The sequence below is a fragment of the Anser brachyrhynchus genome (genome assembly GCF_964034855.1).
Source record: "Anser brachyrhynchus genome assembly, chromosome: 4".
Classification (NCBI taxonomy): domain Eukaryota; kingdom Metazoa; phylum Chordata; class Aves; order Anseriformes; family Anatidae; genus Anser; species Anser brachyrhynchus.
In genome coordinates, this window is record NC_137698.1 from 68,802,434 (window position 1) to 68,816,317 (window position 13,884).

Genomic DNA, 13,884 nt, shown 5'->3' on the forward strand with positions numbered 1-13,884 from the left:
GAGATGGTGTTTTCAATAACCCACTGGGAGCCAATTAAGTTTTTTTATATATTCTGGCCTGTTTTAGCAGTGACAGCTCCTGAGTTCAGGTCAGGTCAAGTTTGCCTGAACCATACTGTACTTTTTCTGCACAAGATTCATGCGAGTATTCACAGGCCATCACATCGACCTTTGGTAGCAAACCCCCTCATACAGTTTACAGGCCTTTTCAAAAGTAAGAGAAGTGAAGGTTGTCTGGACATTTTGACTTCTGCTATGCCCATATTGTTCCTTTTGCAAGACTCTAGCCCTTTGCTTGACCAAATCCTTTGTGACCTGATAGCTCTTTTGCCAGGCACCACCTTTCCTGCTCCAATTAATATCTATGCTAGTGGAGATCTGGTTCATTATATGTAGAAGGCTTGATAAGAGAGCCGTGCACCAGAAAACAAAAGAAGGAGGAATGACCTAAATCTCATCAAAGAAAAAAATGAATCCATTATCCCTTGCTACCTGTTTTTTAGTACCACATCTCAAAAGGTAGAAACATCCTTACAGCTCCCCTTACACAGGCCTGACTCCTCCCGTGTTTTCTGTCTCCTGTCTGGCTGTTGATTTTCAAGGAGGTTGTAAGTGACTTTGAGATCTTTGTCCCCCTCCCATTAGAATTCAGTTGGTGTAAACAGTCTTATGTATAAACTAGGTGAAGAAGTAGTATGTCGTAATACATCTCTCATTTCAATTAGTGCATGTAGATTTGTGTCAGGAGGAGAGTAGTCAACCTTTTTGTTTGACTGGAGGCTACCCTAGATAGGAACAGAGCTGTCCCTAAAACAGGGAAGCACTACGTGGAGGTGACACCACTTTTCCTTCATCTTTCACTCCTGTGAGGACCAGAATTGAGAATGGGGGAACCTCCATCATTATGATCAAGCCAGAATTCCTTCTTGCTCAGAAGGAGTCCAGAAACAGGCAAAAACACTGTTTCTGATGTAAACAGGGTCATCAGAAAGGCATCCTCTGTTTATAATTTAGAAAACTCTGTGACGTTCTTCTGAAAAGAGGAGCCAATATGGGGAAAACATTTATTTCCCAAGGAAAGTTTTCTGACGGGCATTGAATTCAGAAAGCAGCAGCTACTATGAATATAAGCAAAAAGTCTGACTTCTGTGCTGTTTGGATGTCCTCAGTAGCTGAAGACACTTTTTTTTTTTCTTTTTTTCCTGAGTAATTACGTTTTCCCATGGTGTATAATACCAAAATGATACTAGTTTGGCTGAGTCTTAGCCTAAAGAGACTGTGCTGTTTTCAAGTCCTTATACCCAGTACAGTCCTTTGAGGGCTTGATACTGGAAAGTACAGGGCACACACAGTTCACATGACAAGCAATGAGAAGAGCAGGTGTTCAGTCCTAATCAGGACATAATGGATAACAAGGGAGACATTTGGTGCAAGGCCAAGCATATATGGATATTCAGGATTCCTCAAGAAAAATTTCATACTATTGAGGCATTGTTGTATCAAAGTTGACCTAAGCTTTAATTATAATTTGAGGACTATTAATGCAAAAATGAAATGAAAACTCTCATTTCAATTAACTCAAAATTACTTGTTATCCTGGGATGTAATGACTGGCATTTCAATTTCATTAAGAAAATACATTGATTGAGTCAGATGTTAAAAATCATTTTTTTTTTTTTTAACAAACAAGCTTCCTCACAGTCATATGCAAGGCATTTCTATAATAAAGTAATGATATTTTTATTGTGAAGAATGGTAGTACACTATAATTACTACTAATAAAAACGGGGCACTATCTATTATAGGATTTAATAAAATAATTGCTTGGCAAAATTAATTAACTTTTTCAGATTTTTCAAAAGAGATATATTTTAACATTCCATTTATGGAATATGAAAAATTGGGTTGAGTTTAGGACCATTTACTTTGCCAGCTTTGCCTTTAATTCAAAATATTTTCAAAGAAGGAACTTCAGATACTGGAATTGAAGCTGCGATATGAAATGTGTGGATTATTTCAGAAATAGTCCAGTAAGATATCTCTTAATATGGTAGGCTATTTTCAAAGCTACTCTATATATGAGTTTACATAGCCAGGAATCTTGGTTAGTCATTTTGCAGCAACTGCTGCCTCACCAGTTGCTGTTTTTCTGCTTACTCGTGACTGTGCAGTTCAACACGTCAGGATGCAGCCTGGCGGCTTTAAAGGACTTTAAAGGTTTAGGACTAGCCTGACTGTGATCCTAAGCCATTTTCTGCGTCAAGTGCATCTCAGGAAAAAGACTGTCAGTGGGAAGCTGCGATTTGTGGTTTACATGCATGGTGAGCTGGCCAGCATATTTTATGGAGAACAGTCTGAGCGATCCCATAAGTCCTAGTGCTACCTGGAACCTCTATTTATAGAGTTCCTCTATTTACAGTTCTGAATCTGTTTTTTTTTTTTCCTCTCTCTCTTTTTTTTTCTTTCTTTTTTTTTTTTTTTCTCAGGTACCCAAAGAGTTTTTCATTGTTTTGTTTGTATACAAGGGTATTTTTGAGTAGGCACATGAAATGTCAGTGAATTGGTAGAGATTGATTGAAGTCCTCAGCAGCTTTCACTGTGATATTTTAATATTCAGAGTTTCAGAGCAACTTCACTCTAAGCATTGTAAATCTGTTCATTCACGGGATGTTTGCATGGGAACTGAATAGGAGATCATTATATTTCTCCAGTCTCAGTACTGCTTGTAATTCCTCCTAATTCTGTTTCTTCTGCAGATGTTACATATTTGCAATTTATTCCTTTTTGATGTGATTATATAAAATCAGGTACAACAACAATTTCAGAATTGTCTGCTAAATATTTTGGGCAGCTGAGGAACAGTGCAAATGTTGAGCAAGGAACAGGCTGAAGAAGAAAATTACAGTTATATGGAAGAATGGATGACATTTCAAGGATATTATTTGATATTTTCACTGAAAGTCTGGTATGTGTGTGCTAACAAAATATTCTGGTAACAGAAATGGAAGTTTTATCAATAGACAGAGAATCAAAATACAGTACAGAAAGAACTAGGCAGCTGTGAGAGCTGGCATATTAAAAAACAAATTGCAGGTCATGCTCTGAGGAATTAATCCCACAAAGAAATCAGGTACTTGTAGTTTGCAATAATCGGCATAGAAAAGACCTGCATGTATCTTCAGATGTTATTTCAAGAACAAATAGGTACAAAGCTGCCATAAATAAAAATAGAAAATTCTTTCAATCTTTGTAGTGTAGTAGCACAGTCAAAATCCCTCATTCTTTAAATCAGAATTTGATACATTTACATAAGGGTTTGGATGACATGTTTCTAGCTCTAGCAGGGCATGTTGCAGACATTGACCCAAGAGTGCTACTAAAATAGCTTCTTGTATACCTCCGCCTCATCTTTCACCATTCCTTGCTAAGGTTAATGGTGTTTATACAATTATCCTGTATTATATTGATGTGTTTCAATCTGCAGTCCCCATACGGTTAAAAACTTCTAATGTTATGTAAAATTGAATCCTCTGGTCAAAAATAGAGATCTGCTGGTTCTGGTTTTTGTAGCGCTGACATAGTCATGCACTGTCTAGGCTGACAAGGTTGAACTATAACAATGGGACTGTGGATTTAAAACAAAATTATAATGGATGTAGCAAACTTAGTTCATGAGCTAAAGGTCACTATTTTAGGGAGCCACTGTATAAATTCACATCGTTACTGACTCATATGCATTCTTTAGTATGGATTACTCATGTTTCTGTTAATGTAATTGGGGGTGGTTTGCAATTGAGACTGTTTGGCTGCTGTCAGCTACGATAGAGGTGCTTATTAATGTTCCTTTAAGGGTGAGTGGGTGTGTGCACGTTTCAGAAACATCTCAGTCTTGGAATTCAATTCAGTGCTACACATTTAAAGAATCTTGCATTATTTGTTTCAGCTGGACTCTTTCCAGTAATTTTCTCATGCTTCTGTGAACATCCATCAAAATTATCTCAGACAGCTCTAAACAATATATTATAATAAGCACTTGAATATTCAAGATCAACCCTCAAAATTGTTGTAGCATAGCATGTCTTTCATTCTTTTCCAAAGTGTTCACACTAACTGGTGGACATATAATCAAATCCTGAGCACATGGAAAAATAATCTATAGCGTTGTTAGTGAATAATTTTAAGATACTTTCAAGATGACTGATCTCTTCTTTTGTTATTGCTAAAGAAGAGAGTTCAAACAAACAAACAAAAAAAAACACAGAATGTAACACAAAGAGATTGTCATATAAAATTTATCCACATCTATAACAATTGCAGTAGTAAGGATTCCAAACTGAATATTGAGCAACTGTTACTTTCATTATTGGCTCATTAGCAAGTTGCCGTGGTGTGGTGAAAATGACTTGGTGGTGGTGGTGGGATATTCATTAATTTAGTGTCTGGCCTAAGACTTTTTTATTTTGGTTTGTTTTATTATTAATTATTATTATTATTATTATTACTAGTGCTGAAGTCACTGCATGTGACAGATTCATTCTGCATGTGTGGAACATGCAGGGTGAGCCGCGGGACTTGTCAGAGCCCCTTGCAGTACATATTTCCACTTGCATGAAAATATAGATCAGTCAGTGATCAACAGATGTGTGAGAATTTTGTGAGTCCTGGCAGATGGTGAGCACACATAAAGGATTAAAGCTTATGATAAGGAATGTGTTGTATCCCACAGCAATCTGTATCATAATGATTCTGTTAAATCATCTAACAGCCACATATTTTGTTTGACCTAAATTTGCATTTACAGTCATCAAAACCTCAGAGGAAATGATTTTAAACTAAGATGAAATATCCACATTCATGTTTTAATACTAAAGTTAAATTCAAAACTTTGGCATGTAGATGACTGTACTGACATATTCCTTTTTTTTCATTGCTTTACTTCATACAATAAAGCTAAAATAGTCTGTTTATACAAAAAAATAAATAAATTGGGGGGCTTAGTGTTCAGCCTAAATACAACAGTTATCCTGAATTTGTGTTTTTGAGAAAGATACAAACTTTAGAAATAATCAGGCAAGAAAGAGAAAGCCTGAAGTTAATAGATAATGTTTAGCTACTTACTGTCAGAGAGAATTATTAGGATAATAATCTGGTGTCCTCAGAGGGCGGGTTGAACAACCTTTCCTTGTACTTGCAATATATTCAGACCCATTAAATAAGCAAACAAACAAACAAAAAACAAGCATAAAACTAGTGTACAACAGCATCTGACTAATGGAGAGCATACAAGCAATTACTGAACAGAAAGCTGGAATGAGACTTAGTCTGAAAATATTTGTTTTGAATATTAGTATTACAGCAATATTTCATCAGTATTTCATTATTAGTATTTTACTAGTATTTTTTTTTTTGACAAAATGTGTTGTCAGAAAAGACTGCAAAACTATACCCATAGTGTTGGTTTTTTTTCCTTAAAATAAATCACAGAAAAATGGTACAAAACTATATTGTCCTTGTACATTAAGGTGGCTCTAACACCAGGGCCAAATCCTTTTCTGAGCATTTAACTTCAGCAGAAAGTAAAAATTTGGAAAATCTGCTTCCATTTCCATCTTTAGAACTGAGACCAAGACCTGATCAATTGTTCTATTTAGTTTTGTATTAACTTTACACCTTCTGCAAACTCGATCCATTGATGATGGAGTGACGAAGCCTTTTCAAAATCCTGTGTCGAGCTACTTTCCAGTACAATATAATTTTAATTTGTTATGTATATTTTGGGCTCTGTGGAGCTGTTAGAATTTGTCTTCGTCTACCCGGTGAAGACAACCCATAATTTCTTTACTCCAAAATAGATCTTGACTTCTCATGACATTTTGCACATGGGAACATCTCCCTACTATTACTGTCTGATATTTAAATAGTATGCGTTTTCTCACAGGAAGGGCTTGCTGGGAACGTCGAAACTTTCCGAACATGCACGACTTTCTCTTCTCAACGTTCAAGTCCACCCACTCATCGAGTGGGAGCCTCATAACACAGGTAATTGGAGCGTCAAGCGCTGCAGAACTGGGAGGAGGAAGGTTTGGGTGAAGATACTGGTGCGGACCAATGCCTTTGAATCTAACACGCTCGTGAAGAGCAGGAGGTCTTACATCTTGGTCACAGTACTCCTGAATGGTCAAATTTCCCTCATATCAGTTATATAGATTTGGACTGTATCTGAACTGGATGTTCAAATGTTTGTATTATCTTTTCTTGCTGGGGGAAGGAAAGAGGTGGTTAACTGAATAGTAAGGTGAAAAAAAAACTACTTTTGTATAATAAATCTATATAAATTATGTTTCAAGTAGACAACATTTGTTTGCTATAAACTGACTCAGTTTCTGTGGAAGCGTGCTCATTTTTGTTTGTTTCAATTTAGTGAGAGAAGAACAATCCTCACAATCTCTGTTTCTCATCTCTCGCAATGTTTATTAACATTCATAAACAACAAATTGGAATATTTAATTTATTACTCCTAGCAGCAAAGAAGCTGTAGGACTTCACCATGATGCCAACTTCACTTAGATGCGTCTTTATCATTCAAAATATATTTGATAATCTAATATGAATAGTTGAAATACTAGACAGAGAAGCAGATCTTTGGGAGCTTGTGTTTATATCAACTCCAGATCCTGCTATGAGAGCCATGCATAAATATGTCTAAATATATTGCAAAATAATGTAATCCTTAAAGCATTCTTTTGGAAGTGGAAAAAAAAATAGAACAAGAGGAGGCAAGATTTTTAGTTTTTACAGTTTCAGTTTAAATGTATTGGATTTGATCTGGAGTAAATCCTGGCTGTATTTTGTGTTGGTTTTTGCTTTTACCACAGAGGCGATGATTACTGAACATACAGAAGATTCAAAATGTCTTTTTATTACATGTGGTCATTCAGTTTGTAGTTTTAAAGATGACAATATCCAGAATGTGCAAAGAGTCATTCTGAGGACTGCTATCTAATAATCTGAGAGGGATACCACCATAGCCACATACACTTTTATTAAAGATGGTCTCAATCTATAATGAGTTAGCGAGAACTTTTGTGTACAGTATTCTTTCAGCTTTCTCTTTGCAAGATACTTATACCTCATATGTTAATAATAGGTGTACTATTTTCTAGAATAAGCTCAGGCTATGGAAGTTCAACTTTCAATACAGTATTGAATGTTATATATACTTCAGTGGTTTACAACTCTTTGAGACCCCTTTGTGGACAAGAAATATCACTATAAGACTCTGGGGCCAAAAACCTATTGCACTTTCTTACCTGCCAAGGCCCCTGCAAGTTTTTGCCTCCCAAAATTTTAAGCAGACCTGAAAAAGGGCAGTGAGTGAAGTCTCTCTTTACCCTGGGGCCAGTTCTGTCCTCCTTTTGAGAGCCTCCTTGTTAATGCAGTCGGTTCTCCAGCTGCAATGGCAGCTGTTTGTGCTAACGTGTTTCTGAGTCATAAAACAGTGCCTGAAAAAGCAATTTCCTTATTCCTTTTCCTTTAAGAGAAAGCTTAGGAAATAAAGTAAAATGGCAAGCATGAAAGTTGCTTATGTCACTTGAATTTATCCTGAACTGTGGATACAGTGTGATATTGGATGGAGTTGCATGATTGTGCATTTTCTCCATGCAGTGCTGATCCCATCAGATACACAAGGTAGACTAACAGAACAGGGATCACTGCAACTTCCAGGTTTACAAATATTTAGTCTGAAACCTGAGTGAGTCTACTTTGACAGAAAGGGATTAATTGGTATGTGCTTTTTACTGTTTTTGAAAGCCTGTTACCTGCCTTCATTTAAGTGAGGCAGAGACCTTATTGAGCACAGTTAAAAATCAGAAAGAGTGCTAGTAGTCTATGTGACCAAGTCTGACTGGTTTCAACAAAGACTATCAACCAGGTGCTATCTGTAGAGATATGGTCAAGCAGGATGTGAGGAATGAGCCCTGGTTAGGTCTGAAAGTGATTTTTTTACAGCTGCCTGTGCTATTAGAGATGCTGAAAGATAAAAGAATAGTCTTCAAAAGTGTGCCATGTTTTCTGAATACAAGAATGAAAGATATGGTACTAATTTTATCTTAGCTCCTGTTTTGCTGATTTTTGGCATTTTTTACTGATATTCTGACAGTTTTTTTTACTGATATTCTGACTTTTTTTTTTTTTTTTTTTACTGATATTCTCTGCCTTGATTAACCTTCTGAAAGTGAAATTAAAGAAGTATGTAGTTGCGAGGGGTCTATACCTTCTGATGGTCCCAGCTGTAGCTACTGCTATTTACCTAAGCAAACTGAGCAGTTTTATGGTCAGAGTAGTTCCAGCCAAACATCTCCATTGTTGTGGGTGATGTTTTACATGTATTGCTGCACAACAGCATGTTCATTACAACCTGAATCACCCAAAGGGAGCATTTACAATGGCATTCTCATGCAAGTCATTTTTCATTACTGCAAACTATATATACTACCCCATATATCAACTAGAATTAATTACACAGGCTTAGTATGGTATGATTAGGAGCCAGATGCGGGAATATTTTATATTAACTTTGACAAGTTTTCTGAGAGCAGTCCTATGAAAAACAAAATGTGAACGTGAATGTGGTACTACATCTATCATGTAAAAATTTTTCAATAGAAAATCATCTTTTTAACATCTTATTTACATTAATACTTCAGATGTGACTCCAAAAAATTCCTGGCATTATTGCTTGCCTCAGCAATGAAACACTGCTATGTAAACTGCTTAATATACAATTTGGGGATTTAATTGCTTACAATAATCTATGAAGTTACAAGTAAATGTTTGTTTAATATGCTAATTTTAAGACTGACAAATGTATCTTACTGATTTTAATTACATATTTCTGTTATGTTTATGTTTCTTAAAAATAAAGAAATAGCATAATATTCTTAGTTGCTAAGTGCATGGGTAAAATTAACTAATTTATTATTTACCCAGAGACAGCCTCTCAATGTTTAATGTGAATATATCACTAGTTAGAAGTTATTTTTTTATAGGCTTCTATGCTACAGCCAGCCATCACACTGTTTGAGTGATATGTTATCGCCAGAGGCAACATCAGCATGGAAAGAAAGGTGTTCTGCCTGCATAACACTCATCTGGAGTGGCATTACTCAATACCTTGCAAAAGGTGTGGGATGCCAGAGAGTTTGAAAAGACGTTCTCACAGCACCTCGCGGTAATGGAGCAGGAAGGAGTGAAATGAGTTTGTTGAATCCTATATTCGCAAATGTGGGTGGAATTCTCTGAATAATTTTGGCTGAAATGAAACCTTTGTTCAATTTCCTTCCTTGCCTAGGGGAAGTGAACCTATACCCCAAGTGGTACTTCTTTATTCAGAAGGCTACCACTTCTTCTGGGGTAGGGTTCACTTGTCCCCTCTTTTGCAGGATATAATGACACATTGGTTTATCTGAAGAAGAATGGGATGGGAGAGACTCAACAGCCCAGAGATTATGGCACTCATCTGGGAAAAATTTAGCTGACTTTTCTCTAAAACAGCCAGAAAATGGAGTCGAACCTATGGCTGCTATTTAGTCACCCATCCTAAGAACCAAAGCAAATCAGGTGACATCCACTCTGGTAGTTGGAGGTCACCATGAAAGTATAACAGCATAACAGCAGAAAATAGGTTGGTCATTTCATCTAAAATCATTTCATCAATTTATCAGAGAAGGATCTGATTCTGCAGTTCAATAGGAGATAACATTATCTGAAAAAAATCCTTAGTATGCCACAGTTTGCTTCAAATACTTTATTATTAATAATTTGTGCACAGATCTCCAAAAAAAAATCATTATTTTGAACCCTGTCTCAGAGAGGACAAGTGCAACAGTGAGTGTTGCAGGATTCGTTCAACCAATCTGAGCCATCAATTTGTAGCGAACAATATGTGAAAGAAAAAAAATCATTAAAAATATGTGGACCAACATATTACGGCCCTTATGCATCCTGAAAATTTCTTGCTTTATCACACAGAACATCATAAAATTAAATTGGTTGTCCAGATGCTCAGATCATGCCTATTTGAAAAGAAATAATATTATCTAGATTTCCATACTACGTAGATTGAAACCAAATGAATTTTATGGGTTATGATACAATGTTAGATAAACATTCTGGGATCAATGTAATTAGATTGTTTTTCCCCAAAAACCTAATTGAATGACATTAATGCTTCTTGCAAAATCTTACTTCAAAAAGTATTTTTATGTGCTCATTCAACTGTACAATTTACCACCTAAATGCTGTAACTATCTCTTGAGTTTTATACAGTGGCTTTCATACTGTTGCAGACTCTGCAAGCTCAAAGATAATGAGTCATATCATACTCTTCCTTACAAAGAGTAATAATTGCGCCACAGGCTTAAAAATCATGGCATGTAATTATGCATTTGCATGGGTGGAAATTACCTCCTGTTTTTTGAAGCTTTCTAGGGAAGTTACTGGACTCTAAGTAATGTATGCAAGAGAAGTGAAGGATCAAAATCCAAATACAAACATGCATCCATAAAATGCCCTCCCTTTTTGCTCATGAGAGGATTTAATCTGTGCATGGCACAGAATATAGGAGACCAGCCAACTTCTGTCTGTCACTTCTGTCAATGCTGTCTGTGCTCATATTTTCTCATATTTTTCTTCAGGTATATGTTCTTTTAAATTCTTCATCTAAAGGCAGTACCAAGAACTGATGGGGTGTGTGTCATGGGAACACAGAGAAGTTAGTGATGTGAAAAGTGAGAACGTTTCCAAGTACTAGTCCTCCCAGGCTGCAGTCCTGGGATCTGCAATTTACATTTTTAGCATCTCTTCTCAAGCCATCTTGCTACAGCATGTGAAACAATATATCATTTGCTAACATTTGTGAGGTATTTGTGGATGGTTTGTCTGAAATGTCCTGGAACCTCTCACAGAAATCAGAGATATTTGTTTTCCTGGCTCTGCTAGTGCTAAATTACAAGCACTTAAAAACTGAACACAATTATTGCAAGACTGATGGCCTGAATATACTAGCTGTTACTGCATTGAAGCAATCAATTGGCTCTCTAGGATTCTGCTCTGACTTTAGATTACAATAAGAGCCTGAGCCAGTAGAAGTTCCCTCATACTGTGGTTATTTTTTCTAGGGCTAAATGGGTAAAGAATAATCTTTTGTTATATTAAGGGTTTATAAATAGATGCAGGTCCATTGATTTAAATGGCATTTTGTCCACTCACTGGCCCAGAGCTTGCCCTGAGATATAGTCTAGTTTGGCATAGCAGTGAGAGGCCTGGTGGAATACACGACTGTCACTGTCTGGATGAAGCAGGTAAATCCGTCAATTTCACCAGCAGATCCTTGCTCAGCCATGCTGGTTTCCAGCCTTCCCTGCTTGCTTTCTTATGCATGGGGATGGAGGGCCCTTGCACTCTAAGAAAAGAGTTCTTAAAGAGTTTCCAGCTCTGATCAGTTCCTCTGTCCCTAAGGACAGTGTCCCAGGGGAACTCATTCGCTAGGTCCTTATATGGATGGAAATTGACTCTTCTAAAGTTCAGGGTCCTGACTTTGCTCTTTGCCAGGCCCATATTCCTTGAGATCACAGTACAGTGATCAACTGTAGAGTATAACTCTACAGTAACATGGCTGCTGCAGCCCAGACTGCCTCCAGTCTTACACTCTTTAATGAGTTCATCCACATTGGTTAGCACCAGGTCCAGTAATGCTTCACTTTCACTGATATTGCAGTCAGATTTTCTGACTTTATCTATCTATCTATTTATTAATTTATTTTGCTTGGGAAGTGTATCTGAAGCTGCATGAACCCAGGGATTTGTTACATGCTGCTGGGAAATAATATTTTGTCACTTTCATCCCTCAAGTTTATTGTAAATCTGTGTGCATGTGGGCTTAGATGTCTCCTGGGTTTCCCCTTACCCAACCTGATGTCTTCATCTCACTGTGAAGAAGATAAAAAGCTTACCCTCTTCTCTATAACACTCCTTTCTGCAGGGATTGACTTAGGGCTTCCTAAACCTCTTTTATGAAATATAAAGGATATTTGGCACTTACCACCTACTTAATTGTCATCTTCCCAAATCAGGCTGAAAAGTCTGTGTTTAATTTACAGACATTTTTGGCTTTTCATCAGGTACAGAGATATGAAGCTTTTGATAGAGAACATGCACTGCTGGTGGCAAAGTGATGGACTGGACTGGACTAAGATCCTGCACTAAGGATTCCTCCCTGCCATTCTCAGAAATAATTTGAAGTTATCAGCACAGCCTCTGCTTACCGAGCAACAGGAAGACTTCATTTTTTACTTCTGTGATCTCCTTCATACGTTTGTTTATTTGTTTGTTTTAATAATAAAATAATGCATACAAAATCTAGAATCTTGGTGCTGTCAAATGTAGTGTTGAAATTGATTGATTTTACTCAACTGAAGGTTTTCAGCCCAACCTTTTAACATGTAGCACTCAGTCTGTTCACATCACTGATGTGTAGTCTTCCTGGGGTTCCAAAATATCCAGCAAAATTTGTAATAGCAGTGCAGACGCCTGAATGGTTAATTTAAATCTGCAGAAAACAAATTTGCTTTTCTCAGTTGCTTTTTGAAAATGTTTCAGACCACATATTGAAAACTAGTTGTCAATGTTATCTCCCATGCCTGTTGGGTTTTAGTGTGCAATGGTCAAATTATGCAATTTGAAAAAGACAGGCAAAACATAACTGGAAGCTTCTCTCCTTTTCCAAGAAAAAAAAAAAAATATATATATATATCCTTAAAACATTTCATACTCTTTCCTCTGATCAAATTAGAAATGAAAGTTTATTTCCTGTTTCTTCAACTGTAATGAGATGGTAAATACTCTCAATGAATGAAAAATAGAAAATATTAATATGAAATATTCCACTCTAACAACAGAGAAGAAAATCATATAAAGGTGATAAAAGAAATGCAAATCAAGAGCCTTCTGTTTGCTAATCGTGAAAATGAAAATCTTCATTTTGTCTAATCACAGTGATGCAGTATTATATTAATAAGTTAATAATAAAACGGAGCTGAAACCCAGGCATTTGCATCATAAATCTTAATTATAGTCATAAGAAAATTAATATTTCGGTAATAGTGTTTTGCTTCGTGACCTCAGAGCCATTCATTAACAAAGTAGGAGGCTTGTAGTTTTCAGCCATATGTCAGGGTGAGAAATCAATGCTAAATTCATAAACAAGAATTTAATATGGCACATTTTTCTGCAGGTATTATAGCGTTGGTTTTACTGACGAGACTACTGAATGGAAATTTAATTGTGGCATTAAAACCTCATGTTTAACAAAGTGACCAAGGTGATAAAGATGTTCATAGATTTCTTTGTAAAGTTGGTGTAGATAACTCAATCCTGACAAAGTGAGAAATAAAAAGAAGCATTCAACAGTTTGGATCAAAAACAGAGGTAAGTAATAATGGAAAGATTTAAATGTAGAAGGTCTGGAAAGGCAAAAAATCAACCTCCAAATTTACTAATGTACAGGGAAAACTACATATCTAAAGCAACTGAAACAGCTAGTTAGTACTGCTCTAGACCCATCGTGGAAATGCATGATTGTATTAGAGCTTCTTTTCTCCTTCCTCTGCACATTTCTTTTATCTTGTGTGAAAATACTGAGGTGTAGACTGGCTTTGGTGTGTGCATTGTCCAGATGACTTTGCACTGGAACTCAATTCCTACTTATTCCATTTGATGCTTTTATAGTATAATTAATAATTTCAGAAGACCAAAAGGAAAAATGTTTTGTATGTGAAATACCCTCAAGCAAAAAAACCCAAACACTGCAAATTCTGATTAATT

The 13,884-nt window shown here is 36.3% G+C and overlaps 1 long non-coding RNA gene across 2 annotated transcripts in view; it reads left to right on the forward strand.

The window, feature by feature from the left end:
• LOC308194405 overlaps positions 1-12,746 on the forward strand; it is an 81,832-nt gene extending 69,086 nt beyond the window's left edge. For both annotated transcript variants that reach the window (XR_013950508.1, XR_013950509.1), the window contains exons 2-3: positions 5,939-6,039; positions 12,183-12,746. This is a non-coding gene — a long non-coding RNA (uncharacterized lncRNA). The remainder of the gene's footprint in view (positions 1-5,938; positions 6,040-12,182) is intronic.
• The last annotated feature ends 1,138 nt before the right edge of the window (positions 12,747-13,884 follow it).